The sequence below is a fragment of the Solanum lycopersicum genome, chromosome 9 (assembly GCF_036512215.1).
Source record: "Solanum lycopersicum chromosome 9, SLM_r2.1".
Taxonomy (NCBI): domain Eukaryota; kingdom Viridiplantae; phylum Streptophyta; class Magnoliopsida; order Solanales; family Solanaceae; genus Solanum; species Solanum lycopersicum.
The window spans coordinates 42,054,348-42,081,983 of NC_090808.1; the positions used below are offsets into that span (position 1 = coordinate 42,054,348).

A 27,636-nucleotide genomic window follows, 5' to 3' on the forward strand; every position below is an offset into this window, starting at 1 on the left:
TAGAGAGAGTTGTGATTGCATTGTGGATAAGGCTTGATTGTTATCCTAATATAGTGGGTAGCATTCAATTATGTTCATTTGATGATTCTGTGATATTTTCATGAAGTTTTCATGGTTAATTGTCGTAATTGACAGTGAAGGTGATCATGGAGGTTTTAGTCCATTAAGGGCTAAATGAAAGTTCTAAGTTGATTTTCTTAATTAAATAATATTGTATACCATTAGATCATGATTGAATCACCTACTTATGAATTGAAAAAGGCCTAATTTATTTTGGTTGGTCTTTAATTTTAAAGATGGAATTGAACCTATGTTTATCACGTATGCCTAGACTTACCTTCTAATTATCAAATTGAATTAATTAACATGCAATTGAATATAGATCATGATAAATAAAGGGTAATAATAGATTATGGGATGTTATTCCATTTGATTCTAGGGTTTTTGGGATGAAGTCATTATGAAGGGATTGGTTTTCTTTCTCATCTATACTTGGACATGAACATGATACGAGAAGCAAGTTCTCTCACATAGATGGATGCTAGGTTGACCTAATAACCTAAAATGAATCAATACATGATGAACTAGAATAGCTTGAAGTTGTATTGAATATCCTCTTGTTGTTTAGTTGACTTGGTAAGATAAGACCTAGGTGTGTTAGCTTGAGATGGTAGGCTTCATGATAGCTTGAGGTGATGAATCTCATGATAGATTGGGATGGAGAAAGTAATCTCCCTCATGTTTAGCTTGGTCATGTGTTGCTAGAATGTTTGATCATGATATCCTGGGAATGGTGGTTCTCATGATAGTTTGGGATTAAGTATTGAATCTCTCCGAATATTAGATTGAAGTAGCATAACTAGAATGCCTTCATGATAGCTTGAATTGGTTAAGCCTAAACAATTTCATGACTGATTTAGGAGAAATAATTATACTCTCCTAATGTTAGCTAGACATGCATGGTAGGTGCATTTCATGATAGTTTTTCATGTATGCATGTGCATTACATGAATTAGCTTGGGATTAGTTTCTCATGATAGATTAGGGTTGAGGATTCCTTCTCCCCTATAATTAGCTTGCATCTACATGATTGGTTGCATGATGGTTAGGATGGGTGTTTACTTCCTTATTAGCTTGGATTAGGTTAGTCTAGAGATCCACTGCTAGAAATAAGGTGTTTTCCGACTACAATTGCCGATTACAAATGTGTGATCGCAAGTCTAGATAATTTTCCAACTACAGTGATCGGTATATTAAAATTTATGTTAAATAATTTTTTTTAACTTTGTCCTATTATAATTTCGACTACGAAAGTAGTAAGTTTTGTGATAAATACCAACAAAATAATTGACCGGCTTTCCGATTACGGTAGTCGGTAACTTGTTTAAATAATTTATATATTTTTTAAATAGCGACAATTGTAGTCGACTTTGTTGCAATATTTTTTATTTAAAAATTAATTAAAGTTTTCGACTACCGTAATTGGGTAAAGTAATATTATATTAATTAAAATATTTACTTAACCTAACACTCTCAGTTCTTTCACTGTTTCCAAAATGTTTCACTCCCATCGTGATAGTTCTCCACAGAGCTTCCATCTTAACAGAGCTCCCATCTTTTGAAAGAGAATCAGATTTTTCACTTTAAGGTTTCAATTTCAAGGTAATGTAAACTCTGCTCCTCCTTAGGAATTCAATTTTTTGAGGTATTGGAAACTCTCCTATTTAGATTTCAATTTTATTGAGGTAACGTAATGAATGAACTCTAATGTTGTTCAAATTGGTACATTGTTGTTGTGTAAGTGCTTCTCTTTTTCTATGTTGCCTCAGTGTTACTTAAGGTTATTAACAGATGTATTAACTCATGGATTTTGGTGAAATTTTGTAATGTAATGAATGAAATCTTTAGGTTTCAATTTTTTGAGGTAATGTAAACTATCCTCCTCTTTAGGGTTTCCCTTTATTAGGTAACATAGAAGTCTAATTTTTTAAAAATTGGTATATAGTTGTTGCCTCAGTGTTTTTCGCTTTCTATGTTGCCTCAATGTTACTTAAGATTTTAACAGATGCATTAACTCATGTATTTTGATGAAATTTTGGATGATTAAAATAGTACTGCTATAGAAGGATTTTCCTACCTAGATTTTAATTTTAGTGTTGGGGTCATATGAAAGTAAAAAAGTACTGCTATAGGATGCTTTCTTACTTGCTAAAGTTTGATGAAATTTGGGATGTGTGAAAGATTAAAAGTTTGTTGGGTTAATGGGTATATTAACTACAATCCAAAACAGTGTATGAAATTTGGATGAGAGAAATTACAGACTTGAGGACGTAAGTCACAAATAAAAGAATATTGTGCATTGATCATGTACACCTACATTAAATGTTTTGTTATCTTTCCAAAAGAATATCCGAAAAGCTAAATACATATCAGTAGCTCTTTCCCTATAGAGGACTAATCTCTTCATGGAAAAAACTAGTCGTGCTACAGAAGCATTCTGTATACCAAGAATAGAGCCGATAAAATTGAAATGTAAGGTATAATTTGGTGGATAACCTTTATCTATTGCTTCTTGATTCTAAGATGAGACGATCTTGCCCAACACATTTAGTTGGTTACTTGTTGTACAAAAGCATTTTGTATACCAAGAGTAGAGCAGATAAAATTGAAATTTAAGGTAGAATTTGGTGTATAACCTTTATCTATTGCTTCTTGATTCTAAGTCGAGAGGATCTTGCCCAGCACATTTAGTTGGTTACAACCAATATTGAGTCTCATTGTACTAAGAAACTTATATTACAATTTTTATTATGATGGAGAATTCTAAATTCATTCCTACAAACTTGTTGGCCAAAAATTAACTCAGAAAAGCTTTAATTTTGACAAGCAGGACATAATACACCTAGTGAACTCATTTTAGGATGCTTGTAGTCGTGTGACTTGCACATGAGACTGGACTGGGTCCGTAATGTTTTTTAACAGAAGTTTCACATAAGGATTAAAGTTGCTATGTTTTGAATACATTAAGGATAATTTTTTTCAGTATGATAGTTGAAGGATGTACATTAAGTTTTGAGTATAGATAAGGGAAGTTTTTTGCCAAAAAACTCTGAATTCCAAGCTATTATTTGTTTGCTTATAGATGATGAGTGATTAAGGTTTAGTTGAATGAACTTTGATAGTTTTATAAAGAAGGCATTCAAGAAGATGGGCCAATGTTTTTCATTACCTTGTTTCTTTAGCACAAATTTTAAATTGGTGTAAGACTAGGTAGAGTATAATCCCTTTTGATTTATGTATTTTTTACAGCTTTAAAAACTGTAGCTAAATTTCTATAACCTATTTTTGATTTAAGGGCAAGTCATTAATTCGGTGATTAGTGAATTTCAAAAAGTGGTTAAAAAACTACAAACACTTGTTTAGTTAGTATCTAGTGCATGCAAGATTTTAATGTTTAAGTACAATTATTGGATAAGCTTGCATTTGTATTTGAATGTTAACCCCTAGGCCAGATGTTTGTGCAATTGAAGATGATGAAATCATGTAATAGATTGACCATTTTAAGTTACATTCAACCTTCATGTGAGAACAGTTTATTAGTTTGAACTTCCACTTGCATCCAAGATAGATTGCTCTTTTAAAATGTATGAATTTGCTTTTCTTTATTGTCTTCTCATTGAGTTTTAATGTGTGACATGTGTAAGCCTTTTCTGTTTTTTCGGGTAAATGGTCCCATGAATATTAGAGCCAGGATTCTCATATTGTTAAGAGGATATATGCTTCAATTTCCTCACTGAATTACTTGCTCTATCATCGACATGGCATGTTCTGCTTTGCTACTGTTATGTATTTGTAACTAAGTAAGTATATAGGTTGTTATAAGAGTGTTATAGTAATCGTAAATTACTGGAGGATTACTATAGTGACATGTTTTGGAAGAGTAGAAGTGAGATATACATAGTATAAGTTAAATTGATTATGAGTATTTAGCTCCATCACTCCTTAGTTAGGTTGTGCGTGCTATATGTATACTCTCAGCTTTTCAGGTGTGAACTTCATTGCGTTTTTACTTTATTAACTATACTATGAAGAGCAACTTTTGATTTATGGTCAAATCCAATAAAATTTTGATTCACCCTTTCTACTAATCAGCAATTTGAAGTCCTATTTTGTAACAACCTGTTTAGTCGTTTTGAGCAGCAGACTTTGATTCTTGAAAAACTTGCAGAAACAACGGAACCCATGACGGACCGTCGAGGGGGTCTCGTTTCAAAATACTTAGAAATTTTGGTAATTGGGTACTGAAATCGACTCTCTGAACTTCGTAACGAAATGGCAGGACGGACCGTCACAGGTGTGACGGACCGTCACAGACTCTTCAGAGAATGGAGTCTCTGAACTCTGTGACGGAGCAGCAGGACCGACCGTCGCAGGCACGACGGCCCGTCACAGGCTGCGTAATCCCAGACTGGGTCGGATTTCTGTAATTATTTTAAGGGGCGTTCTGGACTATTCCTGCTCTAATTATAAAGTTAGTGGGTTAATTCTAATAAGTCTAATCACTTGGGGGTTAAAAGAGGTAACCTTAAGTTAATTAGTGGGTTATTATTGCCATCTTTTATTCTTAATTATATGCTAATTAGGGTAAAAGAAAGAGGGTTTGAATAAGAAAAAGAAAAAGAACAGAGAGAGAGAGGGAGAAACGATTGAGCGAGAGAGAGAGAAGAACGCAGCTTTGGGAACTTGCTTGCTTGATTTCTAATCTTCGGTGGAGGTAGGTTATGGTTTTTATACTATTCGTAGTAAACTCTCGATAGCGAATGATATGTGTTGGGTTGTATTGTAAGTCTTCTATATGCTTAACTGTGTGCTTGTGTTATGTGTTTATATAATTGTGATAAAATAAGCATGATGAAGCTATTGAATCCCAAATCTTGAAAATCTCTTGTTATTAATGATGCGTTGGTATAAAAGAAGGCTTGATGAATTAATAGAATGAGAATTAGGGGATCGGGTGTCACGAACTGAAACGTAGAATTAGGGGATCGGGTGTCACGAACCGACACGTAGATTTAGGGGATCGGGTGTCACGGACCGACACGTAGAATTAGGGGATCGGGTGTCACAAACCGACACGTAGAATTAGAGGATCGGAGTGTCACGTTCCGACACATAGTAGTAGGGGATCGGAGTGTCACGTACCTACACAAGAGGAATAAAGATAATGAATCTTGAAAGATGTTAATATACTTAATCTAATTAACCTAATTCCCAAATGAGTATTGTAGTTGATTTATGATGTCGCATGATTTATATTGTTTTCTATTTGGAGTTGGCCGATGATACCTACTCAGTACTTGTTTTTGTACTGACCCCCTACTTTTATGTTTTCTTCTTTGTTATTTGTGGAGTGCAGCAAACGTGTCGTCGTCTTCAACTAAACCGTAATTCTAGTCAGTCTTCAATTACACCGGATTTCAGGGTGAGCTAATGCTTCTAGCTTAGACTGGGTCTTCCTCTTCATGTCTTGATGCCTTGAAGTTCCGACATGGACTAGCTTTTACTTGTTTTAGATTTTTAGAATACTCTTAGTTTAGTAATTTGATCATAGATGTTCTTGTGGTGATGACTTTTAGATTTTGGGGATAATAATAGTTATTGATTTTATTAATGAGTTTAAGTCTTCCGCATTTCTTTCTGTTGATATTATATTGAAATGTTAAGGTTTAGATTGGTTGGTTCGCTCACATAGGAGGGTAGGTGTGGGTGCCAGTCGCGACCCGATTGGGGTCGTTACAAACTTGGTATCAGAGCATTAGGTTCGCTGGTCTCATCACACAAGAACGAGTCTAGTAGAGTCTTAAGGAATGGTAGGGGGACGCCTTTACTTTTCTTTGAGAGGCTATAAGACTTTAGGAAAATTCCATTCTTTCTTTCTTTCGTGCTATTACTTGGGTCCAATTGGTATCTAGGTGATACAAATTGGTATCTGACCATCTTCACTTTATTTCGAAGATAGTAAGAACTAGAGCAACGACTGCGCCAACATCAACATCGGCAAGACAAGAAGCGTCTGAGCCAGCCACTGGGCAGTAGCTCGAGGAAGAGTAGCAGCAAGAGGCCGTGGTAGAGGTCGTGGGAGGACGTCCTCTAGAGGAAGAGGACGAGCACCTAGCCTATCTGATACTAGGGCAGTGACTCCTCCACCGACTGAAGAAGTAGTAAGAGAGGGTGAGGAAGGGGAAACTGAACAAGTACAGAATGAGGGATTGCCTCCCCAACCTATCCCAGAGATGATGAATCAGGTTCTTGCTTATTTTAGTGGGTTATCTGATCAAGGTCAAACACCTCCAGTGTTTTCTACACCAGCACCTCAGGGTCCGGAGGTACAACATGCGGCTACTACGGCTCCCCGCATGGATGTTCCATTAGAAATAGGCACGTTTCCTCGTCTAACTACAGGGCCTATAATGACAAATGATCAACATGAACTTTTCAGTAAGTTCTTGAAATTGAAACCTGCAGTCTTCAAGGGTGCTGAATCTGAGGATGCCTGTGATTTTCTGGTTGACTGTCATGAGCTACTACACAAGATGGGTATAGTAGAACGGTTTGGTGTTGAGTTTGTGACTTATCAGTTTCAAGGGAACGCCAAAATGTGGTGGCGGACACATGTTGAGTGTCAACCAACAGAGGCACCACCTATGACTTGGGCATCATTCTCTAGCTTGTTTATGGAGAAGTATATTCCCCGGACTTTGAGGGATATGAAAAGAGATGAATTCTTGAGCCTAGAGCAAGGTAGGATGTCACTTACTGCATATGAGGCTAAGTTTCGTTCACTTTCCAGATATGCCACTCAGCTTTGTTTCAGTCCACAAGAGCGGATTCGCCGTTTTGTAAAGGGGTTGAGGTCAGAATTGCGGATTTCAGCCTTACAGGTAGCGGCTACAGCGAAGTCTTTTCAAGAAGTGGTAGACTTCATGATAGAGGTAGAGGGAGTGAAGCCAGATGACTTCACCATGGCATCAATATCAAAAAGGTTTTGAAAGGAAGGTGAGTTTAATGGTTCTTACTCTAGAGGACAGGGTTCAGGAGGTTAGTCAGTTCGACCAATTCAATCTTCACTACAGACTGTAGTTGGGGGTCCACCTCAGACCGGTCAACACTTCTCTGAGAGACCTATGCTTGACTCCAGAGAGTGTTATGGATGTGGGGAGACTGGACATATTAGGAGGAATTGTCCAAAACAGAGTTATAGACCCCCAATAGCTAGACGTAGAGGAGGTCATGGTAGAGGCCGTTATTCTGGAGGACGTGGTGGCCGAGGTAATGGTGGTCACCAAAACGGCCGGGGTGATTGGCAAACTGGAGCCACTACAACATAACATGGTAGGGGCAACAGATAGACAAGTAATGGGGCCCATTAATACGCTTTCCCTGGGCGATCTGAGACGGAGACATTTGATGCTGTCATCACAGGTAATCTTTCGGTTTGTGATTGCATGGCTTCTGTATTGTTTGATCCTGGATCCACATTTTCTTATGTATCTTCCTCATTTGCTAATGGTTTTAATTTACCTTGTGAATTACTTGACATGCCTATTCGTGTTTCTACCCCGGTGGGTGAGTCTGTGATAGTTGAAAAAGTATATAGGTCTTGTTTGGTGACTTTTGTGGGAGTAATACTTATGTAGACTTGGTTATCTTAGAAATGGTTGATTTTGATGTAATTCTGGGTATGACTTGGCTTTCTCCGAATTTTGCAATCTTGGATTGTAACGCTAAAACTGTTACGTTAGCCAAGCCCGGGACAGATCCGTTAGTGTGGGAGGGTGACTACACTTCCAATTCGGTTTGTATCATCTCCTTCCGTCGTGCTAAGAAAATGGTTAGTAAGGGTGGTTTGGCGTTCTTGGCACATCTCAGGGATGATACTACCCATGTACCTCCAATTGAGTCGGTTTCGATAGTCCGCGAGTTTTTGGATGTGTTCCCTGCAGATCTTCCTGGTATGCCACCAGATAGGGATATTGACTTCTGCATTGATCTTGAACCGGGCACTCGCCCCATTTCTATACCCCCTTATAGAATGGCTCCCGCGGAGTTATGAGAGTTAAAGGCACAACTTCAAGAGTTGCTAAGCAAAGGCTTTATTAGACCAAGTGCATCTCCTTGGGGTGCTCCTATTTTGTTTGTGAAGAAGAAGGATGGGAGTTTTCGGATGTGCATAGACTACAGACAGTTGAACAAGGTAACTATTAAGAACAAATATCCCATTCCCCGCATTGATGACTTGTTCGATCAGTTACAAGGTGCTTGTGTCTTCTCTAAGATTGACTTGAGATCCGGTTATCATCAATTAAAAATACGAGCAACGGATGTGCCAAAGACTGCTTTTCGGTCCAGGTATGGGCATTACGAATTTGTAGTGATGTATTTTGGTCTTATGAATGCCCCTGCTGCTTTCATGAGCTTGATGAACGGGATTTTTAAGCCATATTTGGATCTCTTTGTGATCGTATTTATTGATGATATATTGGTATACTCAAAGAGCAAGAAGGAACATGAGGAGCATTTGAAAATGGTATTGGAAAAGTTGAGGGAGAAAGAGCTTTATGCAAAATTCTCCAAGTGTGAGTTTTGGCTAGATAAAGTGTCCTTCTTTGGGCATGTGGTTTCTAAGGATGAGGTGATGGTGGATCCTTCTAAGATTGAGATAGTGAAGAATTGGGTAAGACCTACTAATGTGTCAGAAATAAGGAGCTTTGTTTGTTTAGCTAGCTATTACCGTCGATTTTTCAAGGGATTCTCTTCCATTGCTTCCCAATTGACGAACTTGACTAAGCAGAATGTTCCATTTTTATGGTCAGATGAATGTGAAGAAAGCTTCCAGAAGCTCAAGACTTTGTTGACTACCTCACCAATCCTTACCTTGCAAGTGGAAGGTAAGAATTTCATTGTCTATTGTGATGCATCCTATTCTGCAGGGTTTACAATACTATCAATACATATCATTCTCTATTAAGAGTTTACTATGAAAGCATGAAAACCATAACCTACCTCCACTGAAGACTAGTGATCAAGCAAGCAAATTCCCAAAGCTTTGTGCCTTCTTCGTTTCTCCTCTTTCTCGTTCAACTTTCTCTCTCTTGTTCATTCTATTTTCTTTATTCAAACCCTCTTTCTTTTACCCTAATTAGTATATAATTGAGAATAAAAGATGGCAATAATAACCCACTAATTAACTTAAGGTTACCTCTTTTAACCCCCAAGTAATTAGACTTATTAACATTAACCCACTAACTTTATAATTAAAGCAGGAATAGTCAAAACTGCCCCTTAAAACGTATAAAGAAATCCGACCCAAACAGGGATTACGCAGTCTGTGACGGCCCATCGCGCGTGCGACGGTCCGTCCTGCTGCTCCGTCACAGACTTCAGAGACTCAATTTCTCTGAAGGGTCTGTGACGGTCCGTCACACCTGTGACAGTCCGTCCTGCCATTCTGTTACGAAGTTCAGAGAGTCGATTTCAGTGCCCATTTTTCAGATTTTCTAAGTGTTTTGAAACGAGACCCTGCGACGGTCCGTCGTGCCCATGACGGTCCGTCGTGGGGTCCATCGCCTCAGCCTATTTTTCCAGAAATAAAAGCTGCTGCTCAAAACGACTAAACAGGTCGTTACAATAGATACCAATTTACCCATCGTTCGTCCCCGAACGATCACAAGAAGGAAAACAAGGGCGAAATGAAGTACCTGAATCTGTAAGCAGATGTGGGTATCTTTCTCGCATATCTGCCTCTTTCTCCAAAGTGGCTTCTTCAATGGGTCGATTCTTCGATTGAACTTTGATGGATGCAATCTCCCTTGACCTCAACTTGCGAACTTCTCTATCTAAAATGGCAACAGGTTCCTCCTCATAAGACAAATTCTCGTCAAGCAAAACTTAATCCCAATGGATAATGTAGTTTCCATCCCCATGGTATCTTTTCAACATAGACACACGAAACACCGGATGCACTCCGGACAGCCCTGGAGGCAAGGCTAACTCATAAGCCACCTCCCCTACTCGCTTAAGTACTTCCAATGGACCAATATACCTTGGGCTAAGTTTACCTCGCTTACCAAACCGCATCACCCCTTTCATTGGCGAAACCTTAAACAAGACTTGTTCACCCTCCATAAACTCCAAGTCTCTAACCTTTCGATCTGCGTATTCTTTTTGCCTACTTTGCGCCGCTAGAAGCTTTTCTTGAATAGATTTCACTTTATCTAACAATTCCTTCAGAAGGTCAGTACCCCAAGGTCTAACTTCAAATGCATCAAACCACCCAATGGGAGACCTACATCTTCTCGCATATAGTGCCTCAAATGGAGCCATATCAATACTTGAGTGATAGCTATTGTTGTAGGAGAATTCTGCTAAGGGTAAGAAGCTATCCCAATGGCCACCAAACTCTATCACACATGCACGAAGCATATCCTCCAACACTTGCATCATTCTCTCAGACTGACCATCGGTCTGAGGATGGAACGCAGTACTAAGGTCCAACCTAGTACCTAATTCCGCATGCAATGCTTTCCAAAACATAGAAGTAAACTGCGTACCTTTATCTGATATAATGGAGAGTGGAACCCCATGCAATCGCACCACTTCCGAGATGTAAAGTTTGGCTAACTTCTCTGCATTGTAAGTCACCTTGACCGGAATGAAATGAGCAGACTTAGTTAACCTATCAACAATCACCCAAATAGAGTCATACTTACCCATTGTCTTGGGAAGAGCAACCACGAAATCCATTGCAATCCTTTCCCACTTCCATTCAGGAATGGGCATTCTCTGAAGTGTTCCTCCGGGCCTTTTGTTTTCATACTTCACTTGTTGACAGTTTGGACATTTGGCAATAAAATCCACAATATCACGCTTCATTCTACTCCACCAAAAGTGTTGCTTTAGGTCACGGTACATCTTGGTTGCACCCGGATGTATCGAATACTTTGAACTATGAGCCTCTGTCAGAATAGTGTTGATCAAATCATCGACGCAGGGTACACATACCCTTCCCTTAATCCTCAAAACACCTTCCTCATTGATTGTCGCTTCTTTAGCCTCTCTTTGCAACACTTTATCTCGGATCCGGATCAATTTTTCATCATTAAACTGTTTTCCCTTAATCTTGTCAAGAAAAGAAGATCTTGCCTCCACACAAGCCAACAATCCTCCCTTCTCATTTACTTCTAACCTCATAAGGTCGTTAGGCAGAGTCTGAACCTCTCTAGCCAATGGACGTCTAGAAACTTGCCAGTGAGCTAGACTTCCCATGCTTCCCGCCTTTCTACTTAAAGCGTCTGCCACAACATTAGCCTTCCCCGGATGATACAAAATAGTGATGTTGTAGTCCTTCAGTAGTTCCATCCATCTCCTCTGCCTCAAATTCATATCTTTCTGAGTAAAGACATACTGTAGGCTACGATGATCCGTATAGACCTCACACTTAACCCCATATAAATAGTGTCTCCATTGCTTTAATGCAAACACTACCGCAGCCAATTCCAAATCATGAGTTGGATAGTTACGTTCATGCACTTTTTATTGTCTTGAAGCATAAGCAATTACATTCTTCTCTTGCATTAGTATTGCACCCAACCCCAAATAGGATGCATCACAATAGACAATGAAATTCTTTCCTTCCACTGGCAAGGTAAGAATTGGTGTCGTAGTCAACAGAGTCTTGAGCTTCTAAAAGCTTTCCTCACACTCATCCGACCATACAAATGGAACATTTTACGTAGTCAAGTTCGTCAGTTGGGAGGCAATAGAAGAGAATCCCTTGACAAATCGGCGGATACTTGTTCTTTATGGTTACCTTGTTCAGCTGCCGGTAGTCTATGCACATTCGAAAACTCCCATCCTTCTTCTTTACAAACCAAAACCGGAGCACCCCAAGGAGATGCACTTGGTCTAATGAAGCCTTTGCTCAACAACTCTTGAAGTTTGGCTTTTAACTCTCTTAACTCCGCGGGAGCCATTCTATAAAGGGGTATAGAAATGGGGCGAGTACCCGGTTCAAGATCAATACAGAAGTCAATATCCCTATCTGGTGGCATACCAGGAAGATCTGCAGGGAACATATCCAGAAACTCACGGACCACCAAAACCGACTCAATCGAAGGTACTTGGGTAGTGTCATCCTTGAGATGTGCCAAGAAAGCTAAACACCCTTTACTAACCATTTTCTTAGCACGAAGAAAGGAGATGATACGCACCGGATTGGAAGTGTAGTCACCCTCCCACACTAATGGATCTGTCCCAGGCTTGGCTAACGTCACAGTTTTGGCATTACAATCCAAGATTGCAAAATTTGGAGAAAGCCAAGTAATACCTAGAATAACATCAAAATCAACCATTTCTTGAAAGTATTTTGCCGTAGCCTCAACCTGTAAGGCTGAAATCTGCAGTTCTGACCTCAACCCCTTCACAAAACGGCGAATCCGCTCTTGTGGACTGAAACAAAGTTGGGTGGCATACCTTGATAATGCAAGAAATTTAGCCTCATATGCAGTAACCGACATCCTACCTTGCTCTAGGGTCAAGAACTCATCTCTTTTCCTATCCCTCAAAGTGGGGGTATATACTCCTCCATAAACAAACTAGAGAATGATGCCCAAGTCATAGGTGGTGCCTCTGTTGGTTGACACTCAACATGTGACCGCCACAACATTTTGGTGTTCCCTTGAAACTGATAAGTCACAAACTCAACACCAAACCGTTCTACTATACCCATCCTGTGTAGTAGCTCATGACAGTCAACCAGAAAATCATAGGCATCCTCAGATTCGGCACCCTTGAAGACTGGAGGTTTCAATTTCAAGAACTTACTGAAAAGTTCATGTTGATCATTTGTCATTATAGGCCCTGTAGTCAGACGAGGAAACATGCCTATTTCTAATGGAACATCCATGCGGGGAGACGCAGTAGACGCATGTTGTACCTCCAGAACCTGAGGTGCTGGTGCAGAAAACACTTGAGATGTTTGACCTTGATCAGATAACCCACTAAGATAAGCAAGAACCTGATTTATCATCTCTGGGGTAGGTTGAGGTGGTAGTTCCTCATTCTGCACTTGCTTAGTTTCCCCTTCCTCACCCTCTCTTACTACTTCTTCAATCAGTGGAGGAGTCACCGCCCTAGTATCAGATGGGCTAGGTGCTCGTCCTCTTCCTCTAGAGGACGTCCTCCCACGACCTCTACCACGGCCTCTTGCCGCTACTCTTCCTCGAGCTACAGCCCCAGTGGCTGGCTCAGACGCTTCTTGTCTTGCCGATGTTGGTGTTGGCGTAGTCGTTGCTCTAGTTCTAACCATCCGCAAAATAGAGTGAAGATGGACAGATACCAATTTGTATCACCTAGATACCAATTGGATCCAAGTAATAGCACGAAAGAAAGAAAGAATGAAATTTTCCTAAAGTATTATAGTCTCGTTTCAAAACACTTAGAAATTTTGATAATTGGGTACTGAAATCCACTCTCTGAACTTCGTAACGGAATGGCAGGACGGACCGTCACAGGTGTGACGGACCGTCACAGACTCTTCAGAGAATTGAGTCTCTGAACTCTGTGACGGAGCAGCAGGACGGACCGTCGCAGGCACGACGGCCCGTCACAGGCTGCGTAATCCCAGACTGGGTCGGATTTCTATATTTATTTTAAGGGGCGTTTTGGACTATTCCTTCTTTAATTATAAAGTTAGTGGGTTAATTCTAATAAGTCTAATCACTTGGGGGTTAAAAGAGGTAACCTTAAGTTAATTAGTGGGTTATTATTGCCATCTTTTATTCCTAATTATATGCTAATTAGGGTAAAAGAAAGAGGGTTTGAATAAGAAAAAGAAAATGAACAGAGAGAGAGAGGGAGAAACGATCGAGCAAGAGAGAGAGAAGAACGCAGCTTTGGGAACTTGCTTGCTTGATTTCTAATCTTCGGTGGAGGTAGGTTATGGTTTTTATACTATTCGTAGTAAACTTTCGATAGCGAATGATATGTGTTGGGTTGTATTGTAAGTCTTCTATATGCTTAATTGTGTGCTTGTGTGATGTGTTTATATAATTGTGATAAAATAAGCACGATGAAGCTATTGAATCCCAAATCTTGAAAATCTCTTGTTATTGATGATGCCTTGGTATAAAAGAAGGCTTGATGAATTAATAGAATGAGAATTAGGGGATCGGTTGTCACGAACCGACACGTAGAATTAGGGGATCGGGTGTCACGAACCGACACGTAGAATTAGGGGATCGGGTGTCACGAACTGACACGTAGAATTAGGGGATAGGGTGTCACGAACCGACACGTAGAATTAGGGGATCGAAGTGTCACGTTCCGACACATAGTAGTAGGGGATCGGAGTGTCACGTACCGACACAAGAGGAATAAAGATAATGAATCTTGAAAGATGTTAATATACTCAATCTAATAAACCTAATTCCCAAATGAGTATTGTAGTTGATTTATGATGTCGCTTGATATATATTGTTTTCTATTTGGAGTTGGCCGATGATACCTACTCAGTACTTGTGTTTGTACTGACCCCCTACTTTTATGTTTTCTTCTTTATTAATTGTGGAGTGCAGCAAACGTGCCGTCGTCTTCAACTAAACCATAATTCTAGCTAGTCTTCAATTACACCGGATTTTAGGGTGAGCTAATGCTTCTAGCTTGGACTGGGTCTTCCTCTTCATGTCTTGATGCCTTGAAGTTCCGGCATGGACTAGCTTTTACTTGTTTTAGATTTTTTGAATACTCTTAGTTTAGTAATTTGATCATAGATGTTCTTGTTGTGATGACTTCCAGATTTTGGGGATAATAATAGTTATTGATTTTATTAATGAGTTTAAGTCTTCCGCAATTCTTTCTGTTGATATTATATTGAAATGTTAAGGTTTAGATTGGTTGGTTCGCTCACATAGGAGGGTAAGTGTGGGTGCCAGTCGCTACCCGATTGGGGTCGTGACAAAGTAAATTGCGTACCTCTATCTGATATGATGGAGAGTGGAACCCCATGCAACCGAACAATTTCTGAGATATAGATTTTGGCTAACTTCTCTGCATTGTAAGTCACCTTGACCGGAATGAAATGAGCAGACTTAGTTAACCTATCAACAGTCACCCAAATAGAGTCATACTTACCCATTGTCTTTGGAAGACCAACCACGAAATCCAATGCAATACTTTTCCACTTCCATTCAGGAATGGGCATTCTCTGAAGTGTTCCTCCAGGCCTCTTGTGTTCATACTTTACTTGCTGACAGTATGGATATTTTGCAATAAAATCAACAATAGCTATCACTCAAGCATCGATATGGCCCCATTTGAGGCACTATATGGGAGAAGATGTAGGTCTCCCATTGGGTGGTTTGATGCATTTGAGGTTAGACCTTGGGGTACTGACCTTCTGAGAGAATCGTTAGATAAAGTGAAATCTATTAGAGAAAAGTTATTAGCGGCTCAAAGTAGACAGAAAGAGTATGCAGATCGAAAGGTTAGAGACTTGGAGTTCATGGAGGGTGAACACGTCTTGTTGAAGGTTTCACCCATGAAAGGGGTGATGCATTTTGGTAAAAGGGGTAAATTAAGCCCAAGCTCTATTGGTCCCTTTGAGGTTCTGAAGCGCATAGGAGAGGTGTCTTATGATTTAGCCTTGCCTCCAGGGCTGTCTGGAGTACATCCGGTGTTTCATGTGTCTATGTTGAAAAGATACCATGGGATGGAAACTACATTATCCGTTGGGATTCAGTTCTGCTTGATGAAAATTTGTCTTATGAGGAGGAGCCTGTTGCCATTTTAGATAGAGAAGTTCGCAAGCTGAGGTAAAGGGAGATTGCATCCATCAAATTTCAATAGAAGAATCGACCAGTCGAAGAAGCCACTTGGGAGAAAGAGGCTGATATGCAAGAAAGATATCCACACCTGTTTACAGATTCAGGTACTTCTTGTCGCCCTTGTTTTTCTTCTTATGATCGTTTGAGGACGAACGATGGGTAAATTCATATCTATTGTAACGACCTGTTTAGTCGTTTTGAGCAGCAGACTTTGATTTTGGAAAAACTGGCAGAAACAACGGACCCCACGACAGACTGTCATGGGCACGACGGACCGTCGAGGGGGTCTCGTTTCAAAACACTTAGAAATTTTGATAATTGGGTACTGAAATCGACTCTCTGAACTTCGTAACGGAATAGAAGGATGGACCGTCACAGACTCTTCAGAGAATTGAGTCATTGAACTCTGTGACGGAGCAGCAGGACGGACCAACGCAGGCACGACGACCCGTCACAGGCTGCATAATCCCAGACTGGGTCGGATTTCTGTAATTATTTTAAGGGGCGTTTTGGACTATTCCTGCTTTAATTATAAAGTTAGTGGGTTAATTCTAATAAGTCTAATCACTTGGGGGTTAAAAGAGGTAACCTTAAGTTAATTAGTGGGTTATTATTGCCATCTTTTATTCTTAATTATATGCTAATTAGGGTAAAAGAAAGAGGTTTTGAATAAGAAAAAGAAAAAGAACAGAGAGAGAGAGGGAGAAACGATCGAGAGAGAGAGAGAGAAGAACGCAACTTTGGGAACTTGCTTGCTTGATTTCTAATCTTCGGTGGAGGTAGGTTATGGTTTTTATACTATTCGTAGTAAACTCTCGATAGCGAATGATATGTGTTGGGTTTTATTGTAAGTCTTCTATATGCTTAATTGTGTGCTTGTGTGATGTGTTTATGTAATTGTGATAAAATAAGCATGATGAAGCTATTGAATCCCAAATCTTGAAAATCTCTTGTTATTGATGATGCCTTGGTATAAAAGAAGGCTTGATGAATTAATAGAATGAGAATTAGGGGATCGGGTGTCACGAACCGACACGTAGAATTAGGGGATCGGGTGTCACGAACCGACACGTACAATTAGGGGATCGGGTGTCACGAACCGACACGTAGAATTAGGGGATCAGAGTGTCACGTTCCGACACATAGTAGTAGAGGATCGGAGTGTCACGTACTGACACAAGAGGAATAAAGATAATGAATCTTGAAAGATGTTAATATACTCAATCTAATGAACCTAATTCCCAAATGAGTATTGTAGTTTATTTATGATGTCGCTTGATATATATTGTTTTCGATTTTGAGTTGGCCGATGATACCTATTTAGTACTTGTGTTTGTACTGACCCCCTACTTTTATGTTTTCTTCTTTGTTATTTGTGGAGTGCAGCAAACGTGCCGTCGTCTTCAACTCAACCGTAATTCTAGCCAGTCTTCAATTACACCGGATTTCAGGGTGAGCTAATGCTTCTAGCTTGGACTGGGTCTTCCTCTGCATGTCTTGATGCCTTGAAGTTCCGGCATGGACTAGCTTTTACATGTTTTAGCTTTTTAGAATACTATTAGTTTAGTTATTTGATCATAGATGTTCTTGTGGTGATGACTTCCAGATTTTGGGGATAATAATAGTTATTGATTTTATTAATGAGTTTAAGTCTTCCACATTTCTTTATGTTGATATTATATTGAAAAGTTAAGGTTTAGATTGGTTTGTTTGCTCACATAGGAGGGTAAGTGTGAGTACCAGTCGCGACTCGATTGGGGTCGTGACATATTGTGGAAATTCTTCTAAACCAACAGATGTACCCTTTTCCCTTTTAACCCTACTTGTGTTGCAGTTAAAGAGTTAGTGCTTGTTTTATATTTATGACTTACTGTGTTTGTTTCATCAACAAATCTTACCCAGTATCTGCTATATCAAAATCCTCTTATTTCCCCTTCCCTTTCCATAAAACTGCAGAACATGAGTTTTCTTTTGATGATTTAAGGAAAAACAACATGCAGAACAGGTGTTATTGATCCATAGAAAATACCAAAGAAATGCTCCATGTGGAGGTGATATAGTTAATTAATTTGTTGCCCTGAGAAGTTGTATTGTACACTTTAGACATGTTCTTTTATCTAATTTGTATACTATTGCTGGGAGATGGGATGACACTGCTCATGTTAGTTCTAAGCAGAAGGAAACCAAAAAGTACGAGAGAAGACTGTTGAGAAACATACGTTTGAAGAGATATTAGAAAAGCTCACATGCCATTCTAGTTACTATCAGTATGTTTGTTAACTGCCACTCCAAATGAGAAATATTTACTGCAATTTGGACTAGTATTTACTATTCAGTATAAATGGCTAATGAGTCGATAGAGTTATTATATTATATAACACACCCTTTACAAGCAAAATACAAAATGAGCTTAAGTAACAAATAAAATAATACTATTAGCTTAAATTAGTATAAGAACATGAAGTGGTTAATGTAAGAAAGATAGAATTAGTTTAAGAATGAATAGCATGATTGAGATGAAAAATACAGAGAGATGACAAGCTAGAAAGTTATCTTTTTAATTAATTGTGTATTATGTCTGAAAGAAATAAGATTATTGATTTATATATACATTTATTTCACGTTCCATTTTAGAGAGACTTGGATGAATGGCGTCAGACACATCCTACTTTAGAGGTTGTTTCCTCATCATCTAGTGGTATTACATCTATATGGATAAATGTGGCAGGAGGTGTGAAGAAAGGTAGAGTTTACGGAATGGGATCACAACCTTCCTCATTTCATCCATCATCATTGTTGTTTGGTGCTTCTACTTCTCAATCTTCGGAAGAAGTGGAAGCAATGCGAAGACAAAGTTTAGAGCTTACGGAACGACTTCAATAATCTGAAGCTAACTTTGCTAAAGTGCAAAAATTCATGAAGAAAAAGTGGTTGAATTTGATGAAAGTGAAGGGACCGACTCTGATGAAGAGTAGATTATTTTATAGTTGTTTAGATATTTTCTATGAGTTTTAGGCATGTTTTGAACATTTTACTCCCTTTTTTTGCATAACAACTTAACTTATTAGACATGATTTTGGTGATGTTTGGGATTTTAGACTCAATTGAATTGAATAGAATCCAATATGATTGTTTTGGAATGTATTCGATGTTTGATATTATTTTTGAGTTTTTGTGGATGGATGATAGTATTAATTTAGCAGGTGGTCTACCAAAAAATATATATATTAATTAATTACTTAATTGTTTAACTATTACGCCTATTGTAGTTGACATTATTTTTATTATTATATTATTATATTATTACTTACCAACTATACTAGTCTGGATTATTTATTAGTTAAATTATTATTTTAATTATTACCGACCACAGTAGACGGCATTGTTTATTTATTAAATTATTATTGTAATTTTTACCGTCTACAGTAGTCAGCATTATTTATTTATTAAATTATAGTTTTAATTATTTTCGACTACACTAGTCGGCATATTTTAATGATTAAATTAATATTTTAATAGTTTCCGACTACAATAGTAGGCCATTTAGGTACTTAATGGTCAGTTGTTGTTTTATATTTTTTGACTACCATAGTCGAAAAACGCCTACTACAATAGTCAGTTACGAATTTCCGACGCTCAAGATATCGACTACTATAAAGTAGTCGGAAGATCATCAGCAAATCCCATTTTCCAACTACATTCCGACTAATTTTGTAATCGAAAATTAACGAATTTCTAGTAGCGAGAAGTACTTAGTGTGGATGGTACTATGGGATGCTATCCATACATGGCACACGTTTGACTTGAAACTACCTAGACATGACCCCTATGATATGCATGTTTAGCTTTGGTAGTGGATATAGTTGCTTTACATGGCATGATTGACTGTTAATATGAAGTAGGTCTACTAGAGACTCCTAAACTAAAATAAAAGAGAATAGGATGACTTCAAGACATGTTTTGTGTGTGAGGTTGAATGGGATGCTTCACATGCATTGCACAAGTGTGCTTGGTGGTGGCCTAGGGTTATAGTGCTCATATGTTATTATGAACTTAAGTTATTAATTATTAAAGTGGATTATGATCAATAATGACCAAAGAGATGTACTTAGCTTCTGTAGTGGTATGGAATGCTAACTTAGATTTGCACAAGTATAATAGGAGGTGGCTTGTGAAGTAGTTCATTTGAGTAAGAAGGAGAATGAGTTAAGTATGAACTCTTATATGCTTTATGATGTTTTATTATGCTTATGATATCTGTGGTATGCTTATGCTTTTATCTCTTATGATTAGGACTATTTCTGACTAACCCTTTGAGATATCTTATGTTTGGTATGATAGTTTCCACATTTGGTACATTTTGTAATAACACATATTTTGTGTACATTCTAATTCAATGTAGGGTCTTCAGGAGATTAAGTTGCTTTCAATGGTAGAGTTTCCAAGTCTTTCAAGAAGTGAATATTGGTGAATCCTCATGGCATCCGAGGACACCACCACTATGATGTCTTTTATGTTCTTTTCTATGTTTAGACTTTTATGGACTATGATCCAAGTAATGATGTCATAGATGGTTTTGAGACATATTTTATATATTTTATGAAATTATTTCGCGTTATGTTTTGAAAGAAAAGATTTAATTGCTCACTAATTTTCATATGTGTAATGAATGATGTCTAAGGGCTTGTACAAGACATCTGAGAGGTCAAGTACGCCATGTTCCGACTTGAAGGATGCCCTAATTTCTAGGGTGTATGACAAACTTAATATCAAAGCCAGGTTATGAAATGGTACTAAGATGTATCAGAACCATGTCTAGTAGAGTCTTATTCATCGGTGTGAATCGTGAAACATCTATGAGTAGGAGGCTATGGGATGCTTAGGAAAAGTTTCAGTACTTCTTCATTCTTCAAATCGTGCCAGGTAGTTTGACTTGAGTAAGCCCATCTTCTAATGTTTGCCTATTATTTTTTCCAGGTTATGGCTAACACTATAGCTAATGCTACAAGCGAAGGAGATGGCATTGAGAATAAACAGCTTCCTAATGCTCCTCAAGTGGAGAATGTGACTCTAGAGGAATTTAGGATTTTTATGAATTTGTTGGCCCAAGCCTTGACGGCCCAAGCAAATAGGGATTGGTGGCTAACCCTATAGGGGGAACGCGTTCTTATAGAATTAGGGAGTTCTTGAGGATGAACCTTCCGAATTTAGTGGCTCCAACGTGGAGGAAAATCCAAATGGGTGCATAGATGAGGTTTATAAGACTCTTGCTATTAAGGGATTGACTTCTAAGGAGAAAGTGGAGCTGCACCACTTATCAATTGAAAGATGCAGCTCAAGTTTGGCATGAACAATGGAAGGATTTTAGGCCGGTAAGGGCGGGTCCCATAGAGTGGGAGACTTTTAAGTTGGCTTTCCTTGATACATTCTTTCCTAGGGAATTGAGGAAGGCTAAGTTGGGGAAAGTCATAAACCTCAAGCAAGGAAAGTTAAGTGTTAAGGAGTATGCATTGAAGTTAACCCAATTGTCTAAATAGGCCCCAAGTGTGGTAGCAAACCCTAGATACTTGATGAATAGATTCATGACGGGGGTGTCCAAACTAGTGGAAGAAGAGTTTCACATAGCAATGCTTGTAAATGATATAAATATCTCCCGAATAATAGTATTTGCTCAACAATTAGAGAAATCCAAGCTTAAGATGGATAAAAAGAGAATTACAATTGAAAGTGAAAAGTTTGATGGACATGGTCGTTCTAAGAATTGAGAAAGGTCTTCCGGACATGGGTACTCTAGTACTTTTATGTATGAGAAGAATAATGAGTATTCCCGACCTACTTGCCCTTGGTTTGGTAAAAACATGAGGGTAGGTTCTTGGCTGGAACATATGGTTGTTATGGGTGTGGTTAGAGTGGTCATATGATGAAACATTGCCCTAATCCAAAGTCCAATGTGAGAAAAGGCAAGAAAGTTGCTACTAATCAAATAGAAGACGGTCCTCCAAAGAGGAATAGGTTCTATGCTCTCCAATCTAAGGTGATCAAGAATGATCTCTTTATGTCCCTCTCCGTTACGTGTTTTCTTTATTGATTTACGAAAATTTCCAGAATTTCCATGATTATGATTTTCTTTGCTTATTTTGCTGCTCTTAATGATGATGAATTAATATTATAAAGACATGTGTAGCTTTTTTCCAAGTGGGGGATAAGGAGTCATTTTCATAAGGTTTTTATATGATTATGTGTAGCTATGCTTAACTTGGAATTTAATTCTTTCCTTGATTTGGATATGTGCATTTAGGTATAATGCATGTACGATGGGCTTCTAGTCCAAAATTTGTCCTTTAAGATGTGTATAAGAAAGTGTCATTCGAGGACGAATGTTTCCCAAGTGGGGGATATTGTAAGGACCACAAAATGAACAGGTGAATCTAGATCCTAACATGAGTGTCATGAATTAATAGGGTCTTAAGATGACTAATTTTGATGTTTCGGGTCAGTATATGGAGTTTGGAAGAGTTTAAAGGTCAAACGTCCAAGACGTCCAAAAGCTAGTCTAAGCTGATCTAGTGTGTTGTTTGCTTAGTACTGAAGTTTTGGGGTATTATATGAGGATAAAATTGAGTATCTAGGGTTCCTACATATATATTGACATATATAGGGTCAAAATGTTAGTGTAGGACTCCCCGGGGACTAAGCTAAGGGTCCCCAAAGAGGACCCAAATGTAGGGCAAGAAAGCTGCAAAGCAGCCTAGGTTGGTCTTGACTTTTAAAGATGGAATTGAACCTATGTGGTCATGTATGCCTAGACATACGTTGTAATGAGTAAATTGAATGAATTATGTAACTGAACATAGATCATGATGAATTAAGGGTTATAGTTGTTATGGGCTTGTCATTGATGATAGGGATTTAGGGGTGAAGTCAATATGAAGGGATTGGTTTTCTTTCTCTGCTACACTTAGACTTTAGCATGATAGGTGAAGAAAGTTCTCTCACATAAATGGATGCTAGGCTGACCTAATGACCTAAAACGAATCAAGACATAATGAACTAGAATAGCTTGAAGTTGTATTGAATAGTGTTTTCTTGTTTAGTTGACTTGCTAAGATAAGACCAAGGTTTGTTAGCTTGAGATGGTAGGTCTCATGATAGCTTGAAGTGATGAATCTCATGATAGCTTGGGATGGAGAAAGTAAGCTCTCTCATGTTTAGCTTGTTCATATGTTGCTAGGATGTTTGATCACGATAGCTTAGGAATGGTGGTTCTCATTAGCTTGAACTAGAATGACTAGAATGCCTTCATGATAGCATGACTTGGTTAGGCCTAACCCATTTCATGATAGCTTTAAGGGAAAGGATTATACTCTCCTAATGTTAGCTTGACTTGCATGCTAGGTGCATTTCATCATAACTTGTCTTGCATACAAGGTGCATTACATGAATTAACTTGGAATTAGTTTCTCATGATTGCTTAGGGTAAGGATTCATGCTACCCTATGATTAGCTTGCATCTGCATGATTGGTTGCATGATTTTTAGGATGGGTGTTTCCTTCCTTACTTAGCATGGATTAGGTTAGTCTAGAGAAATACTTAGTATGGATGGTAGTATGGGATGCTACCCATATATGGAACAAGTATGACTTTAAGCTACCTTTGACATGACCCCTATGATATGTATGTTTATCTTGGGTAGTGGCTATGCTTTCTTCCCATGACATGATTGACTTAAGATGATAGTTCCTTGTCAATACGAAGTAGGTCTACTAGAGACTCCTAAACTAAAATGAAAGAGAATAAGGTTACTGCACGACATGCTTAGTGTGTGAGGTAGAATGGGATATTTCACATGCATTTCACAGGTGTGCTTTGTAGTGGACTAGGGGAATAGTGCTCATATGTTAATATGAACTTAAGGTCTTAATTATGAAAGTGTATTATGATAAAGAATGACCAACGAGATGTGTTTGACTTTGGTAATAGTACGGTGCGCTACCTTAGCCTTGAACAAGTATACTTGGAGGTGGCTTGTGAAGTATTTCATTTGAGTAAGAAGGACAATGAGTTGAGTATGAAATCTTCTATGCTTTATAATGTTTTATTATGCTTATGATATTAATATTATGCTTATGGTTTTATCTCTTATGATTATGTCTATTATTGACTAACCCTTTGAGATATATTATGCTTGGTATGATAGTTTCCATACTTGGTACATTTTGTAATAACGCATATTTTGTCTACATTCTAATCCAATGTAGGGTCTTGATGATATCTAGTTGCTCTAAATGGTAGAGTTTCAAAGGCTTTCAATAAGTTAAGATTGGTGGGTCCTCATAGCATCCGAATACACCACCACTATGATGTCTTTTATGTTCTTTTCAATGTTTAGACTTTTATAGGTTGTGACCCAAAACTATTGTACTCGTGATGTCAAAGATGGTTTTGAGACATATGTTAGAAGTTTTATGAAATTATTCTGCGTTATGTTTTGAAAGAAAACTTTTAATTTCGCACTATTTTTCATATATATGCAATGAATGATGTCTAAGGGCTTGCACAAGACCTCTGAGAGGTCATGTACGCCATGTTCCTACTTAAAGGACACCCCAACTTCTAGGGTATACTTTGGGTTGTGACATAGGTCTAAGCAGGCGACCCTAGACGACTTGTTCATTGTTTTTCACCATTCTTGAGGTAAAAGATAAGGTTTTAAAACCGGATCCATTTTTGGATCCATAGAATCTATTTTCTTGTGTGATCATCGATGGGGAAGGGTTTTGATCTAAGAATTATGATGTAAAATCCCTAATTTTGGTATTATGATCTTGGATTGATCTAGGGTTATTGGGTTTGTTATAATCCGAATAATTAGACCTTTGATTATTGATCCCTGAGTATATTAATTATTATAGACCTAGAACAATTAGAACGAATCCATAAAGGAATGATTCAAGTGTCTTAGGGAATTCAAGCTTGGATTTGAGGTAGGTGATGGTTGTGATTTCATGGTGGTGTGTTATATGTTTGTAATTGCTTCGTTATAATGCAAGTATGTATGTGAATGTTGAATTATTGATCATCCTAATTGTAAATGAGGATTATTGAATAATTGTATTGTCACGGCCCCAAAGTACACCCTAGAAGATAAGGTGTCCTTCAAGTCGGGACAATGTGTACTTGACCTCTCAGAGGTCTTGTACAATCCCTTTGACATCATTCATTGCATATATATATGAAAAGTAGTGCGGATTTAAAACTTTTCACACAAACGAATCATACTTCAAGATCCCTTTATAGAAATTTATAAGAAAATAGTAAGTCTGAAAGTCGTCATCTTAGACGTACGAATATCTTGTGTCACGGTCCATACAAAAACAAATAGAAATATATATGTCTATTATAATATCTTTAACAAAGAAAACAAAACATAGTTATGTCCTCTAATCAATTGAGGGAATACCCCATTATTAGCTTGAATCTACATGATTGGTTGAACGATTGTTAGGGTGGGTGTTTCCTTCATTAGTTAGCTTGGATTAGGTTAGTCTAGAGAAGTACTTAGTATGGATGGTAGTATGGATGCTACCCATATATGGAATAAGTATGACTTGAATCTAGTTGCTTTCCATGACATGATTGACTTAAGATGATAGTTCCTTGTCAATACGAAGTAGGTCTACTAGAGACTCCTAAACTAAAATGAAAGAGAATAAGGTTACTGCACGACATGCTTAGTGTGTGAGGTAGAATGGGATATTTCACATGCATTTCACAGGTGTGCTTTGTACTGGACTCGGGGAATAGTGCTCATATGTTAATATGAACTTAAGGTCTTAATTATGAAAGTGTATTATGATAAAGAATGACCAACGAGATGTGTTTGACTTTGGTAATGGTACGGTGCGCTACCTTAGCCTTGCACATGTATACTTGGAGGTGGCTTGTGAAGTATTTCATTTGAGTAAGAAGGACAATGAGTTGAGTATGAAATCTTCTATGCTTTATAATGTTTTATTATGCTTATGATATTAATATTATGCTTATGGTTTTATCTCTTATGATTATGTCTATTATTGACTAACCCTTTGAGATATATTATGCTTGGTATGATAGTTTCCATACTTGGTACATTTTGTAATAACGCATATTTTGTCTACATTCTAATCCAATGTAGGGTCTTGATGATATCTAGTTGCTCTAAATGGTAGAGTTTCCAAGGCTTTCAATAAGTTAAGATTGGTGGGTCCTCATAGCATCCGAATACACCACCACTATGATGTCTTTTATGTACTTTTCTATGTTTAGACTTTTATAGGTTGTGACCCAAAACTATTGTACTCGTGATGTCAAAGATGGTTTTGAGACATATGTTAGAAGTTTTATGAAATTATTCTGCGTTATGTTTTGAAAGAAAAGTTTTAATTTCGCACTATTTTTCATATATATGCAATGAATGATGTCTAAGGGCTTGCACAAGACCTCTGAGAGGTCATGTACGCCATGTTCCTACTTAAAGGACACCCCAACTTCTAGGGTGTACTTTGGGTTGTGACATAGGTCTAAGCAGGCGACCCTAGACGAGTTGTTCATTGTTTTTCACCATTCTTGAGGTAAAAGATAAGGTTTTAAAACCGGATCCATTTTTGGATCCATAGAATCTATTTTCTTGTGTGATCATCGATGGGGAAGGGTTTTGATCTAAGAATTATGATGTAAAATCCCTAATTTTGGTATTATGATCTTGGATTGATCTAGGGTTATTGGGTTTGTTATAATCCGAATAATTAGACCTTTGATTATTGATCCCTGAGTATATTAATTATTATAGACCTAGAACAATTAGAACGAATCCATAAAGGAATGATTCAAGTGTCTTAGGGAATTCAAGCTTGGATTTGAGGTAGGTGATGGTTGTGATTTCATGGTGGTGTGTTATATGTTAGTAATTGCTTCGTTATAATGCAAGTATGTATGTGAATGTTGAATTATTGATCACCCTAATTGTAAATGAGGATTATTGAATAATTGTATTGTCACGGCCCCAAAGTACACCCTAGAAGATAAGGTGTCCTTCAAGTCGGGACAAGGTGTACTTGACCTCTCAGAGGTCTTGTACAATCCCATTGACATCATTCATTGCATACATATATGAAAAGTAGTGCGAATTTAAAACTTTTCACACAAACGAATCATACTTCAAGATCCCTTTATAGAAATTTATAAGAAAATAGTAAGTCTGAAAGTCGTCATCTTAGACGTACGAATATCTTGTGTCATGGTCCATACAAAAACAAATAGAAATATATATGTCTATTATAATATCTTTAACAAAGAAAACAAAACATAGTTATGTCCTCTAATCAATTGAGGGCATACCCCATTATTAGCTTGAATCTACATGATTGGTTGAACGATTGTTAGGGTGGGTGTTTCCTTCATTAGTTAGCTTGGATTAGGTTAGTCTAGAGAAGTACTTAGTATGGATGGTAGTATGGATGCTACCCATATATGGAATAAGTATGACTTGAATCTAGTTGCTTTCCATGACATGATTGACTTAAGATGATAGTTCCTTGTCAATACGAAGTAGGTCTAGTAGAGACTCCTAAACAAAAATGAAAGAGAATAAGGTTATTTCACTACATGCTTAGTGTGTGAGGTACAATGGGATGTTTCACATGTATTTCACAAGTGTTCTTGGTGGTGGACTAGGGGAATAGTGCTCATATGTTATGATGAACTTAAGGTCTTAAT

The 27,636-nt window shown here is 37.9% G+C and overlaps 1 long non-coding RNA gene across 1 annotated transcript; it reads left to right on the plus strand.

Moving 5' to 3' along the window:
- The first annotated feature begins 1,539 nt into the window (after positions 1-1,539).
- Positions 1,540-17,580, plus strand: LOC138338295 (uncharacterized). Its single transcript, XR_011211732.1, has 2 exons — positions 1,540-1,662; positions 17,268-17,580. It is a non-coding gene; the product is annotated as an uncharacterized lncRNA (long non-coding RNA).
- The last annotated feature ends 10,056 nt before the right edge of the window (positions 17,581-27,636 follow it).